This window comes from Rana temporaria, chromosome 1 (assembly GCF_905171775.1).
Source record: "Rana temporaria chromosome 1, aRanTem1.1, whole genome shotgun sequence".
Taxonomy (NCBI): Eukaryota; Metazoa; Chordata; class Amphibia; order Anura; family Ranidae; genus Rana; species Rana temporaria.
In genome coordinates, this window is record NC_053489.1 from 331431403 (window position 1) to 331445513 (window position 14111).

Sequence of the window (14111 nt, forward strand, 5' to 3'; positions counted from 1 at the left end):
GAGACCGATCTGTGTTCCTCTGTACTGGGTACACACATCGGTCTCCTCACCGCTGACAGGACATGGATTACACACACAGATCCACAGTCCTGCTGTGATTGTGGGCAATCGCGGGTGCCTGGCGGACATTGCAGCCTCCGGGCACGCGCACTGGTTCTCGAGCAACGCTGCGGGTGCGCGCCCCCCCCCTAGATGGCCGGGAAGCCCAGGACGTCATATGATGTCCACCCAGGATGGGAGATCCCATCTGTGGATGTCATATGACTATGGGCGTTTAGGGAAGTGGTTAGATATCTCAATGATATAGAATAGATTACACTGGTGTAATCTAGCTTAGAAAAGCTATGGAAATAGTGAGTTTAATAAGTATTTTAACCAATTAAGTCCCTTATCTTCCCTGGCAATAACATGGAAAGACATGCTTTTTTTTTATTGTGAAAAGCTTGGTAACTATGTTTGGATTCTCTGGTTTATCATGAAAAATAATGTTTCTTTTTTTTATTGTTTTGTGTCTTGATTGCTGTAACCTTTTCAAAATTGTTATTTCTCTCAGCAGGGTAAGAAAATATGAGGAGGGAATAGTAAAGTACATATATAACTGGTTTACAAAATTATAGGTTGATTAAGTAAAGGGCATCTAATTTTGTTCAAGGAAAGATAATCTTCACCTCAAACATTTAGCTTTGAGGAAAAATGAATGCATTTCCCCTCACTTTATGTTTGAAGCAAGCAAGGTTTTCTGAGGTGGAGGAAAACATGCTTTACTAAATCACTCCTATATGAAACTATTTGCATGTATGTTATACCACAAAACAGCTGTCTAATGTGTATTTTTTTAACTGAGGTTTTCAATTATCCATATACCAACATCAGGAAATAAAGATGACCTTGGACCTACTACATCCCACCTCCTACAATTTCAGTTTATGTAACCCTAAATGATTTAATTTATCTAATGGACAACTACTTGTTTGTTTTTGATCATGCCTGCCCTACAGTATGTGTGTTGACATGACAGTTAACCCCCTTGGCGGTAAACCTGAGCGTGACTCGGGGTTGGTTTTTCATGTTAAGATCGGTATCCCCGAGTCACGCTCGGGGTGGACGTGCAGAGTGTGCAGCGGCGCGGCTTACCTTCTCGCTGGATCCACAGGCAAGTTACTTACCTTGTCCCTGGATCCTGCGATGCCTATCCGCTGTGTGAGCGAGCGGGACCTCCTCGCTCGATTCACAGTGTCCTCGTGTGCCGCCGATCTCTTTTCCCTGCGACGTTACGACACACGGGAGCGGAGAACGGCGACAAATTCAAAAAAGTAAACAAACACTTTACATACAGTATACTGTAATCTTATAGATTACAGTACTGTATGTAAAAAATACACACCCCCCTTGTCCCTAGTGGTCTGCCCAGTGCCCTACATGTACTTTTATATAATAAAAAATGATTTCTGCCTAAAAACTGTAGATTGTCCAAAAGTGTCCCTTTATGTCAAAAATGGTTTTAGATCAGCTAGAAAACAGCGATAATAAATTATAATCACTTGCAGAATTGTGCGATAGCGATTTGTGGGGAAATTCGTCATAAAAAAAATAAAATAATGACAGCGACAATTCTGCAACTGAGCAAATTTCAGTGATTTTGAGTTGATTACATTATTGAACAATTTTTATTATAATTATATTATTATTTGTTATAATTATTTATAATTATTTATTATATTATAATTTATAATTTTGTTTTAAAAAAAAAATCATACCCGGGATGCCTACAAGACTCTTGCTTGGTCAGATTTAAGTGAGTTATTTCTAAAAATTACAGGCCTACAGTATAAAACTCCAAATTTCCTTGCAAAATAATTGTACCGCTTTTGGTACGTAATTCCAGACATAATCATACTGCCAGGGAGGTTAATAGTCTACATCAAAAGCCTGTGTAACAGGTTAGTAATAAAGTTGGGGGAAAGACAAAAAGCATTGCCATCCTATAACAGGAAGTGCCTGAAAAAAAGATTTTCATGGCAAATTTACCAGGTATTATTATTATTTTTTAAATATTAAAAACTACACTTAAAATTATATTAAGTTACATAGTTAGGTTGAAAAAAGTTCATGTAGTTAAAAAAATACAATAAATAAAAAAACCCTGTCCAACAACTGGCCTCGACAATCCAAGCATCCATAAAAGCTTGAAAAATCTATGCTCCGCATTGGCTATAGTCACTGAGGCCTCGTACACACGACCAAGTTTCTCGGCAGAATTCAGCCAGAAACTCGATCGGAGCTGAATTCTGCCGAGAAACCCGGCGTGTGTACACTTTCGGCCGAGGAAGCCGACGAGTTCCTCGTTGAGCCAAATAGAGAACATGTTCTCTATTTCCTCGTTGTTCAATGAGGAAAGTTGGCTCGCCGAGATCCTCGGCGGCTTCACACAGAACTCGACGAGCAAAACGATGAGTTTTGCCCGTCGAGTTCCTCGGACGTGTGTACGGGGCCTAAGGCTTTACCCATTTCCATGCCTGAAGCAGCTCTTAAAGTTTTGATACATGACTTATCTATATTCACATGGATCTAAAATGATATACGCTTAATTCAGGTTCTCTATGCCAGTGGCTCTCTTAAAGCATTAGGCCCCGTACACACGACCGAGTTTCTCGGCAGAATTCAGCCAGAAACTCGGTCGGAGCTGAATTCTGCCGAGAAACCCGGCGTGTGTACACTTTCGGCCGAGGAAGCCGACGAGTTCCTCGTTGAGCCAAATAGAGAACATGTTCTCTATTTCCTCGTTGTTCAATGAGGAAAGTTGGCTCGCCGAGATCCTCGGCGGCTTCACACAGAACTTGACGAGCAAAACGATGAGTTTTGCCCGTCGAGTTCCTCGGACGTGTGTACGGGGCCTGAGAGAAGCTTGTGCTAGCATATAACCTTCACTCTACAGAAAGATATACATATTTGCAAATATCCTGCTTCTTGTCCTAGCACCCAAGCGAGACAATATATATTACTATATCAGCGTTACAGGTATACAGCTTGCCTATTCCTCACTTGAAAGGAATAACACTATTCTACAACATCTTTTAGAGCAAATTGACCTTTTCCAAATATCCACATTTTATTAAATGGGAGATAGATCTTAACAAGCCTAATCAATGGGCAAGTGCATTTCAGTCACTCTCCACAGCTACATGCTGTGTTACCTGTGGGAACTAATGCAAAAACTGGCACTAAAATGGTATTTTCAGGCCACAGTCCTTTATGTTGGAGAGGTTTTGGGCACACAGGTACGTTATTACATATACTATGGACCTGTAAAAGTATTAGTAGCTGATGTCACAGAGTCTTTTAGTTAATCTCAGAGGTAACAGGATAATTGACAGCATTTAGAATAAAGACAAGGGATGGTCAGCACTCAGGATTACATCCAAAAAATAGTATCCCTTAAAGTGATTGTAAATCCTAATTTTAAAAGAAAAAAATAACAAACATGTTATACTTACCTCCTATGTGCAGTTGGTTTTGCACAGAGCATCCTGGATCCTCCTCTTCTCGGGTCCCTCTTTGCTGCTTCTAGTCCATCCCTCATTTGAGTGCCCCTCTGTCAGCAGCTTGCTACAGGGGGCACCCAAGCCCAGTCACATTTCCTTTTTTCCATTCAGACATGGACCCCGACCTGGCCCGCCCCCTCTTCATCTGATTGGCTGACTGACTTGACAGCTGCGGGAGCCAATGACGTTGCTGTTCTGTCTCAGACAATCAGGAGGAAAGTCCTGGATTGCTGAGGGGATCATGGACATTGCTGGAGAAAGATGGATCTCAAGTAGGTAATTAGGGGGGTGCTGGGCAGGTTGCTACACACAGGAGTTTTTTTTATCTTAATGCATAGAATGCATTAGGATAAAAAAAAAACTTCTGCCTTTACAACTCCTTTAATTGAAAAGACATGCACAATTCTGTAAAAACATCCTTCGCGTTTTGGACATTATTTCTTAGTCATGGCTACATAACACCATTACACTAGTCTTTTCAATAAAGGAATACTATTTTTTGGATGTCATCATGAGTGATGACCATCCCTTTCCTTATTTTGGTAAATTTGAGGTGTCGGCAGCCTAGAGCTCTGAACACTGGGTGGGGATGTTATGAGGGAAGGTTGTAGCACCTACACACCTGTTTTCTCTTGACAGCACCCAAACTTTCCTAGCTACCCTAAACCTTAAAGTGGTTGTATACCCCACATTTTGACTTTTACCTACAGGTAAGCCTATAATAAGGCTTACCTGTAGGTATAAAGAATATATCCTAAACCTGTGCGGTTTAGGAGATATTCCCCCCGCAATGCGCCGCTGATTGCAGCGGTGCATGCGCATCGGGGATCCTCGGCTAAAGGATCGGCAGCCACCGGACCTTGCCGAATTGAAGTCTCCCGCCGCTCCAGCCAATCACAGCGCTGGAGCGGCGATACCCGGAAGACACGCCGGAGCAAGATGACATCTCGCTCGGCGTGGACCAGATAAGTTCTCTTTACCTCGTTTTAAGGTAAGTATTTCATAATGAGCTAGTATGTGGCTTTTCCTTTACAGGTGTAAAAAAAAAAAAATTACAGGGTATACAACCGCTTTAAGATTGATAGGTTTGCAGTTTGCTCCTAATTTCCCAGTAGTCCTAGATTTTGTCCAAACACACTTTACTTATAAAAGAATACTAGTCCCTCACACAGATAAAACTGCTGTGTCCGATAGTCTTTGGAAGCTGTGGTCACATTGGACCAGCACTAAATAAATAAACTAATATGTCTACTGAAATTATGACTTAACTTTGCCAGCTACCACCGTATATGGAACAGACATCCATTTTGTTCTTTCTTATTCTATTTCCTATTATTTTATTATGTTATCTGTTTATCCTATTTGCAATTCATACTGACTATCCAGCCAAAATGTCTCTAGTGCATAGAAATCCAGTGCCACCTTCCTTGCAAGCAAGTAGGAAGAGTTCTAGTCTCTTTGGTTGTTCTTTATTATAGCTTTGGCCTTTTTATTTTAGAAAAATTACTATGGCACTTTCATTATTATTTTATCACATATACTTTTTTTCAGGGATAACTTGGGGGAACACAGTTCCACCAACTCTGACTCAGACCTTTTGGTGTCTGCTCACCACAATCACTTGTAAACACAGAAGTCTGATTTCTGTGTTTACAAGTGACAGCTCTGCACTCTGTGTGTAACCCCCTGAACTCTGCACTCTGTATGTAATGCAATCCTGGTATTTAATGCCCCTTTAAGACCCTTCTACTGTTTGTGAAATCTGAATGGGTCGTATTTGAGTTCCTGCACCTATTTTCTGAGAAAAAAAGCTCTGCATGTACTGATAGATATTAACAGAAATTTTATTTTTCTTTCACTTTGTATTTATTCAAAAAATGGTGGCGATACATGACAATTAAAATGCAACATAGTAGAGTTAGGTATACATATTTAAAAATAGAATAGTAAGCATTTATTCTATTCTAGCACGACTTTGGGAGGCAACTTGGACACGACTTGAGTATGAATCAGCAGGCAACTTACAAGGCAACTTCAAGTTGCCTCCAGGACAGTACAAGGCAACTTCAAGTCGCCTCCAGGACAGGAGGCTTTCCAGTGGCCAATCAAACAACAATCAGCTCTGTGGGAGGGAGGGGGAGGGAGGGGTTTGCCTGAGAAATGTATGTTATCTTCCTGTATTGTTGCTTCAGTTAAGACAGTGATCCGACTTGTGAGGTGACTTCCATTGAAATCAATGGGTACAAGTTGCCTACTAGTGTTGCTCACGAATATTCGCATTGCGAATATTCGACTCGAATATAGCATATTCGAGAAATCGCGCTATATTTCGAATTTCGCGGTGAATATTCGAATTCCGAATATTCACATTTTTTCTATTTGATTTTTAAAACAGATCACATCCTATCGACGTCTAAAAGCATTGCTGGTATGATTAGAGACCCTGGGCCGAGTAGCTAAGCTGAGGCGATCCTTTTATGTTGCCAAATTGAAAAAAAAAAAATTGCGATTTTTCGCTATTGCGAATGCGAAAATGATTGCGAATTTTCGATAACTGTGGTAGGAGAACTCTGATTGTCTCTGATGCAAAAGGGGGGGGGGCTTTGTGTATGTGTATGTTATGAATATTTGTATGTTTGATATTATTATTTTTTGTAAGAAGGAAAAAATTGCGCATACCTTAAAAAAGGGGAGAATACAGCAGCAACTCAAAAATGTTATACAACATAAATTAATACAAGACAGAAAATGGAGTCGCTCTACAAGAATAAAAAATATGTCTAGTGACAAGACATGTGGGCAAATTATAAAATAAGCAAGCGCAAATAACTTGTGAAATACACAGTGAAACAAATATATAAAGAAATATAGTCCCAATAATAGAAAAATAATCTTTCATAAAAATGTCTTTGATATGTGAAGTGAAAAAAAGTCCAAAGCATGCAGCATGAACGTGTTCAATCTTCAAGGTGTTTGATTGACAAATGGCTGTGACAGATGGATAGAGTAAAGAATCACCACCAATGCAAAACACTTTTTATTTTCTATTGTAAAATATCACGAATATTCTGAGCCAATCAGAGTGCTCCTTCCGCATTTGCCGAATATTCGCAATTATTTTGTATTGTAAAATATCAAGAATATTCTGAGCCAATCAGAGTGCTCCTTCTGCATTTGCCGAATATTCGCAATTATTTTGTATTGTAAAATATCAAGAATATTCTGAGCCAATCAGAGTGCTCCTTCCGCATTTGCCGAATATTCGCAATTATTTTGTATTGTAAAATATCACGAATATTCTGAGCCAATCAGAGTGCTCCTACAGCATTTGTCGAAATTGCGCAATAAATATCGCATTCGCATGTTGCGATATTTCGATAAAATATCACGAATATTCTGAGCCAATCAGAGCGCTCCTCCAGCATTTCTCGAAATTGCGCAATAAATATCGCATTCGCATGTTGCGATATTTCGATAAAATATCACGAATATTCTGAGCCAATCAGAGTGCTCCTACCGCAGTTATCAAAAAATCGCAATTATTTTCGCATTCGCAATAGCGAAAAATCGCAATCATTTAATTTCGATAAAATATCACGAATATTCGAATTTAGCGAATATATCTCGAATATTCGAATATATATTCGAGATATATCGCGAAATCGAATATGGCATATTCTGCTCAACACTATTGCCTACAAGTTGCCTAGAAGTCGGATTGAAGTAGTACAGGAAGCTTTTCTGAAGTCGAAGCGACTTCAGTAGTGTACATTAGGACAGCTCCTATTCACTTCCATTCATTTTTTCGACCGCGCGACTTGGGGCAACTTGGGGCGACTTGAAGTCGGATCCCAGGTCGCCCCAGTGTGAACCGGCTCAGCGGCTCTTAGGTAGAAATAACTATTTTGTTTGCTTTTAAAAGCTTACAATGGTTTAGGAAGTAGCAGCAATCATTCGTATGTGTGCTAATCAGGCCCGTCGGAACAGGACAGGCAAAGCAAGCAACTGCTGGGGACCCCCAGCAGCCACTTGCTATAAGTGCTGTAGCCTGTAATGTAGGCTGACCAGACGTCCCCAGAGGAAGTTTGTCCCCGCTTTGCAGGGTCGGGGAAATCCGGTCACTGACAGATCGAGGGAACAGACTGATTCTCCCATCCGTAGGACAGGAGAATCAGTCTGCACATTACGGGCTGGTGGCTGCAGCTGAGTGGAATGAGTGTCTCTGACATTCCTCTCACACAGCCCAGCGAGTTCACTCCCCCCTCTCTGCATTGAACATGAGACACCACAGCTCCTCCTCCTCCTGTCTCCTCCGTGTCTGCCCGATTCCCCGCCCACTCACCTATCCCGATGTACAGCAATGTGTCTCTGAATAGAAGCACTAACAGCGCTAAGGTGACTAATTAAACCTGTAATTAACCTTCTGCTAAATTAGTCTCACTGAGTGAGGATGAATGCAATGTGTATGACCACAAAATGAAATAGGTTTAAAATATAAAATCATGTGAACCAAAAGGAATAAAAATGCATAAAGTCCATTCACAGAAAAAACTGTATAAAGTCTCTTAAACCGATGTATTTCATAAAATCCTTGAAACTTCCAATTGTAAAATAATCTTCATACCGGGTCTCCCTTAGGAGTTCTACTCACCAGATGCCTATGGTGTGTTCAGCATTAAGAACTCCTTGCTCATACTGGGATTCCTTTCAATGGATTGCCTTAAAAGTCTCCTCAATCTTCCAAAAATATCTCCTTCCTCCTGTTGTCACCGTATCTCAGTAGGTTTGGTATAGGTCATAAATGAGGGAGTTTTTCATGTAAGGCAAGTGAAAAGACATATAGTGTAATACTGTTTTTTATTGAGAACCATGCCCCATAAAAATATATATATGCTTACAAATGTTGAAGATAAAATACAGCACATCAAACGTAGTGAACTGCAGCTCTCGTCCGCTCTAGGTGCACAGTCAGCTCAGCTCCAGCTGACAGGCTCCCAGTTCAGTGTGAACGCTGTGTGTAGTGGAAGAAGCACGTCGTGTAGCCACGCCCTGACGCGTTTCGTGATTGGCTCACGTCTTCAGAGGGCCCTCTGAAGACGTGAGCCAATCACGAAACGCGTCAGGGCGTGGCTACACGACGTGCTTCTTCCACTACACACAGCGTTCACACTGAACTGGGAGCCTGTCAGCTGGAGCTGAGCTGACTGTGCACCTAGAGCGGACGAGAGCTGCAGTTCACTACGTTTGATGTGCTGTATTTTATCTTCAACATTTGTAAGCATATATATATTTTTATGGGGCATGGTTCTCAATAAAAAACAGTATTACACTATATGTCTTTTCACTTGCCTTACATGAAACACTCCCTCATTTATGACCTATACCAAACCTACTGAGATACGGTGACAACAGGAGGAAGGAGATATTTTTGGAAGATTGAGGAGACTTTTAAGGCAATCCATTGAAAGGAATCCCAGTATGAGCAAGGAGTTCTTAATGCTGAACACACCATAGGCATCTGGTGAGTAGAACTCCTAAGGGAGACCCGGTATGAAGATTATTTTACAATTGGAAGTTTCAAGGATTTTATGAAATACATCGGTTTAAGAGACTTTATACAGTTTTTTCTGTGAATGGACTTTATGCATTTTTATTCCTTTTGGTTCACATGATTTTATATTTTAAACCTATTTCATTTTGTGGTCATACACATTGCATTCATCCTCACTCAGTGAGACTAATTTAGCAGAAGGTTAATTACAGGTTTAATTAGTCACCTTAGCGCTGTTAGTGCTTCTATTCAGAGACACATTGCTTTTCATTTCTTACCCTATTATAACAGCTGCTTGTCTGCAAAACTATTGATTATTACACATATTCCACCACGTCCATAGAGCGCTAGGATCAGTTTTTATCCTTTGGATACCTTCTGATATTTTTTTATCCCGATGTACAGCCGTGTGCAGGAGAGAGAGGGGGAGATGTGCGCGGGAGATATGAAGAACTGCAGTCCTGGCTGCTACACATTCCAAGCTGTGTGAATGATGTCTGAGCCACCAGCTTCCAGCCTCGTCCCTCCAATGAGTGAGCTCTGCATTTACACTTTACACATGCATTTACACTTTGTTCAGTGAACTGTCCCTATCTCCTTCCCTTCTCTCCTCTATCACCCCCCTTGTTGTTCCATTTAGAACTTTTATGCAGCAAATACTTTGATTGTTTTTTTTTTTCAATCAGTACACCAGTAAAAATATATATATATGATCCAGTTCCCTCCAAGTGGATGGGAGAATTCTCCCACTTTGCACCAATGGCTGAACAATCAGGGTTTCGGTCCTACCCCTGTAATTGACAGCGCTGGTCTCTGTCTCTATGGCAGAACAATTAGGACACAGTGCTGGTTATGTTATGGGGCTGATAGGCACATGTGCAGAGCGCAAGTACAATTGGCTATAGACATGCTATGTCTGTGTTAAGGATGAGCTCTGGCGTGTTTGCATAGAACACGTGCAGAGCCTGCCAGGAAGTGTGCACGGCGCTGTGCTAATCACAGCCAGGGAGACATTGTCCCGATGCTCGGCTGCAGGGATCGTGCAATGTCTCCCTGGCTGTTATTAGCGCAGCGCGGTGCACACTTCATAGCGGGCTCTGCACGTGTTCTATGCGAACACGCCAGAGCTCATCCTTAGTCTGTGTACTGTTGGGAACATTTCCATTTACTTCCTGTCACAAGGATGCAAAAGGAAGTGAAAGGAACTCATAAAGTTAAGGAAATTCCCCTCTAGGGGCTCATTCGCACGTGCAGTATCCTGTGAAAAGCAATCCACTTTGAATCATTCTTCATAGGGCATTTGGCAGGTGGCAAGGTGTTATGTCACTTTCTCACTGCTTGATTTAACCCCGTAAATGCTGCACTATTGTGCTGCAATCACATGCATTGCATTCGGTTGTGGGGCAGTTGCGGCACTCCCCCTTAGACTTGCATTGGTTGGTAACGCCCACCTAATGTGACATGCTATTTAATTTTTGCCATGGCATTGGTACAGCTCTGAGCAGACAGACTAGCAGGCTCAAAGGCCTGGTTTTACCATCCCCCAGCTGCACATGTGAATGAAGCCTTAAGCCCCTTTCACATGGGTCCAGAGAAGAGCAGGCAGATGACATATTTGTGACCGCTTAGTATCTATTCTGTGGTTCATGTAGGCTTTGTGTGCGGGGAGGGTCGGGGGGCCTCCATGTCCAATTTGCTTGGGGCCCCCAAATTCCTTCAAACGGCCCTGGTGCTAATATGTTCTCCACAAAGTGTTACCAGAAAACAGAACATTTTCATTGTTGCTCTAGTTCTATTCCTATCAGAAATAAAGTTTACAAAACATCTTGTGAATCGTTATCAGAGAATCTAGAAGTCATCCATAAAGTCAACACAAAAATGAGACTTTACAGTGCCAGGTCCCTGCAGCAAATCCATTCTTATTCACTTCAAACTATGATAAGGATTATTCACCTGGGAATCTTCAGCATGTTGTAGCATATTGAAGAAAAAGAACAGAAAAACATTTTGGTTTAAATGTGGTTGTTAATTGCATTGATGTACATACCGGTAATTGTGTATCTGTAGTATATAGGAGGGCCACCGCACATGATAACAAAGATAGTGCAATCCACAAAGACAATGGGGGTCATTTATTATAGCACCAATTTATTTATTATAGATCCTGCAGTCACGAAAAATTGCACCCAATTAAGACCAATTAGGACTTCAACTCTCCGAAACTGGCCAGTGAACATGCCTGTCAAATTGGCATATGCAGGAATAGTGGAGGTCAATGGGGATCGAATCTGCACAATCCAAAGTCCTCACTGAAGGCTTGTATGCAAGCCTTTGGCGGCGGGGAGGGAGTATTCTATTTCGGTATCGGGGTATTTGCGGGAGTACGAGTACTCCCGCAAATACTCGGAATCGGTCCCGATACCGATACTAGTATCGATATCGGGACAACCCTACTAGTAATGCTAAAAGTGGAGTTCCACCCAAAAGTGCAACTTCTGCTTTAAGTACTTCTTGTCCCCTTACATGCCACATTTGGCATGTATTTTTTTTTATGGGGAGTGGGTTCTTTGTTTTTAAGGGAACTTCCTGTCCCACTTCCTGTCCCGCTGTGAAGCCACAAGCTGCCCACAGTTCCAATGGAGGTGTCGAGGAGAGGAGGGGGAGAGGAGTGGGCCTCCGTGCGGCCGCATCGCTCGAACTGTGGGACAGGTGAGTGGCTGTTAATTAAAAGCAGCTATACTTTTTGTAAAAAGACAAGGAGAGAGGCACCTCTGGGTGCATACATTTTTAACAAGCTTTAATGAGCATAAATAGATAGTGTCTAGTAGAGTCTATTGTAGAGTATTATCTCTGCTTTGTACATTTTTGCCAGAAAAGCTTTAATAAATATGACCTGATTCAAAAAAGAAGCTATGAAATGGAAATGGGATGGTAAAGAGAATGGAAAGAAATCTATGGTAATTGTTTTGTCTCCCCCCCCGTTCTTTTTAACCCCCCTCCCTACAGTACCTCGTACCGCACGGCAGCCGGCAGGAGATTCAGTTTGTTGTTGTTCCTGGTCGGCCGGACTGAAGGGAAGTGAGCACAGAGCACTCAGTATGTGCACTTCCTGTCAGTCCAGCTGGGAACAGGATACTGAATCTCCTGTTCCGCGTGGCCAACCTGACTGCAGGAGGAAGCAGCGGTGCGGCAAGGGCCCGCCCTGCTGGGGCCCCTGGCCAGCTCGGGGCCCCAAGCAGTTGCTTGGTTTGCCTGTCGGGTTCCGACGGGCCTGGACATATATTTAGACTTAGGAAGACACATTAAAGAAGAATAAGGTAGTGGTCAGAGTGATGGAGAGGATGATACGTGTATACATATAAATGCACAGCTATCGAATTGTACTTGTATACATACACTGAGGGAAATATATTCATTCGTAAAAATCATAGATGGAATATAACAGAGGAGTCTTTTTGCAGCTCCTTGGAACATGGTTTCTGTTCTAATATGATGGCAGACCTGCTTGCTCTGGACTTTAAACCTTCTCACGATTTGCAAACAGACATATAGACTGTGCATATAATACGGATTGATCACAGATCTATCACAGATTGTTTTACAGTTTCTTTGCAGATCTTTGTATTGGGTCACTTATGGCTTTAAGTTGTTGCGCCTTCACTTGTTATAGCTATACTTTTTGTAGCTGCTGACTTTTAATAAACTAAAAATAGCCTGGAACTCCGCTTTAAAGTGAAACAATAAAAATTGCAAATTCCTTTAAATATTGTGCCTGGGGGGTCCCCTAATGCCCTGTACACACGATGTGACTTTTGCCTGGCCAAACTCACATGGAAATCCATCGGAGTACAAGAGAACATGTTCTCTATGTAAACTCTGACGGAATTCCTTGGAATATCTGATGGAAAAACTCAGATGGGCATACACAGGGTCGGAATTTCTCATGGAAAAAGTCCATCTGACTTTCTCCATCGAAAATTCTGATCGTGTATATGAGGCATTAGTCTGCCTGTAAAGTATTGCATGTTTCCCGTGTTTATTACTGTACTGCAGCAAAATGACATTTCTAAAGAGAAAAGTGTCATTTAAAATTGCTTGCGGCTGTAATGTATTGGCAGATCCCCGAAAAATACTGTAGATTAAAAATGTAAAGAAAATAAATGATGTGGGTCCCCCCCAGTCCATTACCAGGCCCTTTGAGTCTTGTATGGATATTAAGCAGAACTCCATGCCCAAAAAAATAGCGTGGGGGTCCCCCAAAATCCATACCAGACCCATATCAGAGCAAGCAGCCATGGTGTCATGGACCTGGGAGTGCTGGAGTGTTTCTACTTGAAATCCTAATTCATGTATTACAGGATATACTGAGACATTTCATTGTCCATTATGTGATAACCCTGTTTTAAAGCCTTTTGATTATCAGGTGTAAATATCTTCTGTCAGAGACAGTCCGTCTGTCTAAAGATGTGGATTGAAAGACATACCATGTTCTATTGTGTGATGCCAATACTGTGTTGTAATTGATTAAGTCAAAAGGGTCTCTGCCCTGTCTTAAGGCTAACTCACTCTCCAGACGGTTCCATTGTTCTGTGGCTGGATATTGTGTACATTGATTACCCCCTGGGGGCTTCTGTCTCAATACACATAACAGTCTTGCTATCCAAGCTTTGGGACCAATCTCTGCTGAGTCATTTTGAAGTCCTCATTTGCATGGGAGAGGACCTGAGTGAGAACCACAAATGTACTTTACAATTGACCAATAGGAAAGCGGTTGTTGGGGGCGGGATGTTCCAAATTCTGTATAAAAGTGTGTTGTGTACTTTCAATAAGAGAGTCCTGTTTGAACATACATACAGCCTGCCTGTTGTGTGTTCTTAATGGATCCGAACGGCACATAGCTGTAGTTCGGATCCCGGAAACCTTGGATGACTGGACCATCAGACGTTGCAATCGGCAATCTGATCCAATAGAAGCAGAGGAGTGTCGGGAGAGCAGAACCGAGCGAGCAAGGGTCTCGT

The 14111-nt window shown here is 41.9% G+C and overlaps 1 protein-coding gene across 1 annotated transcript in view; it reads left to right on the forward strand.

Moving 5' to 3' along the window:
* Window positions 1-14111, forward strand: part of GRIN3A (glutamate ionotropic receptor NMDA type subunit 3A) — a 463270-nt gene that overhangs the window by 253911 nt on the left and 195248 nt on the right. The window lies entirely within an intron of this gene.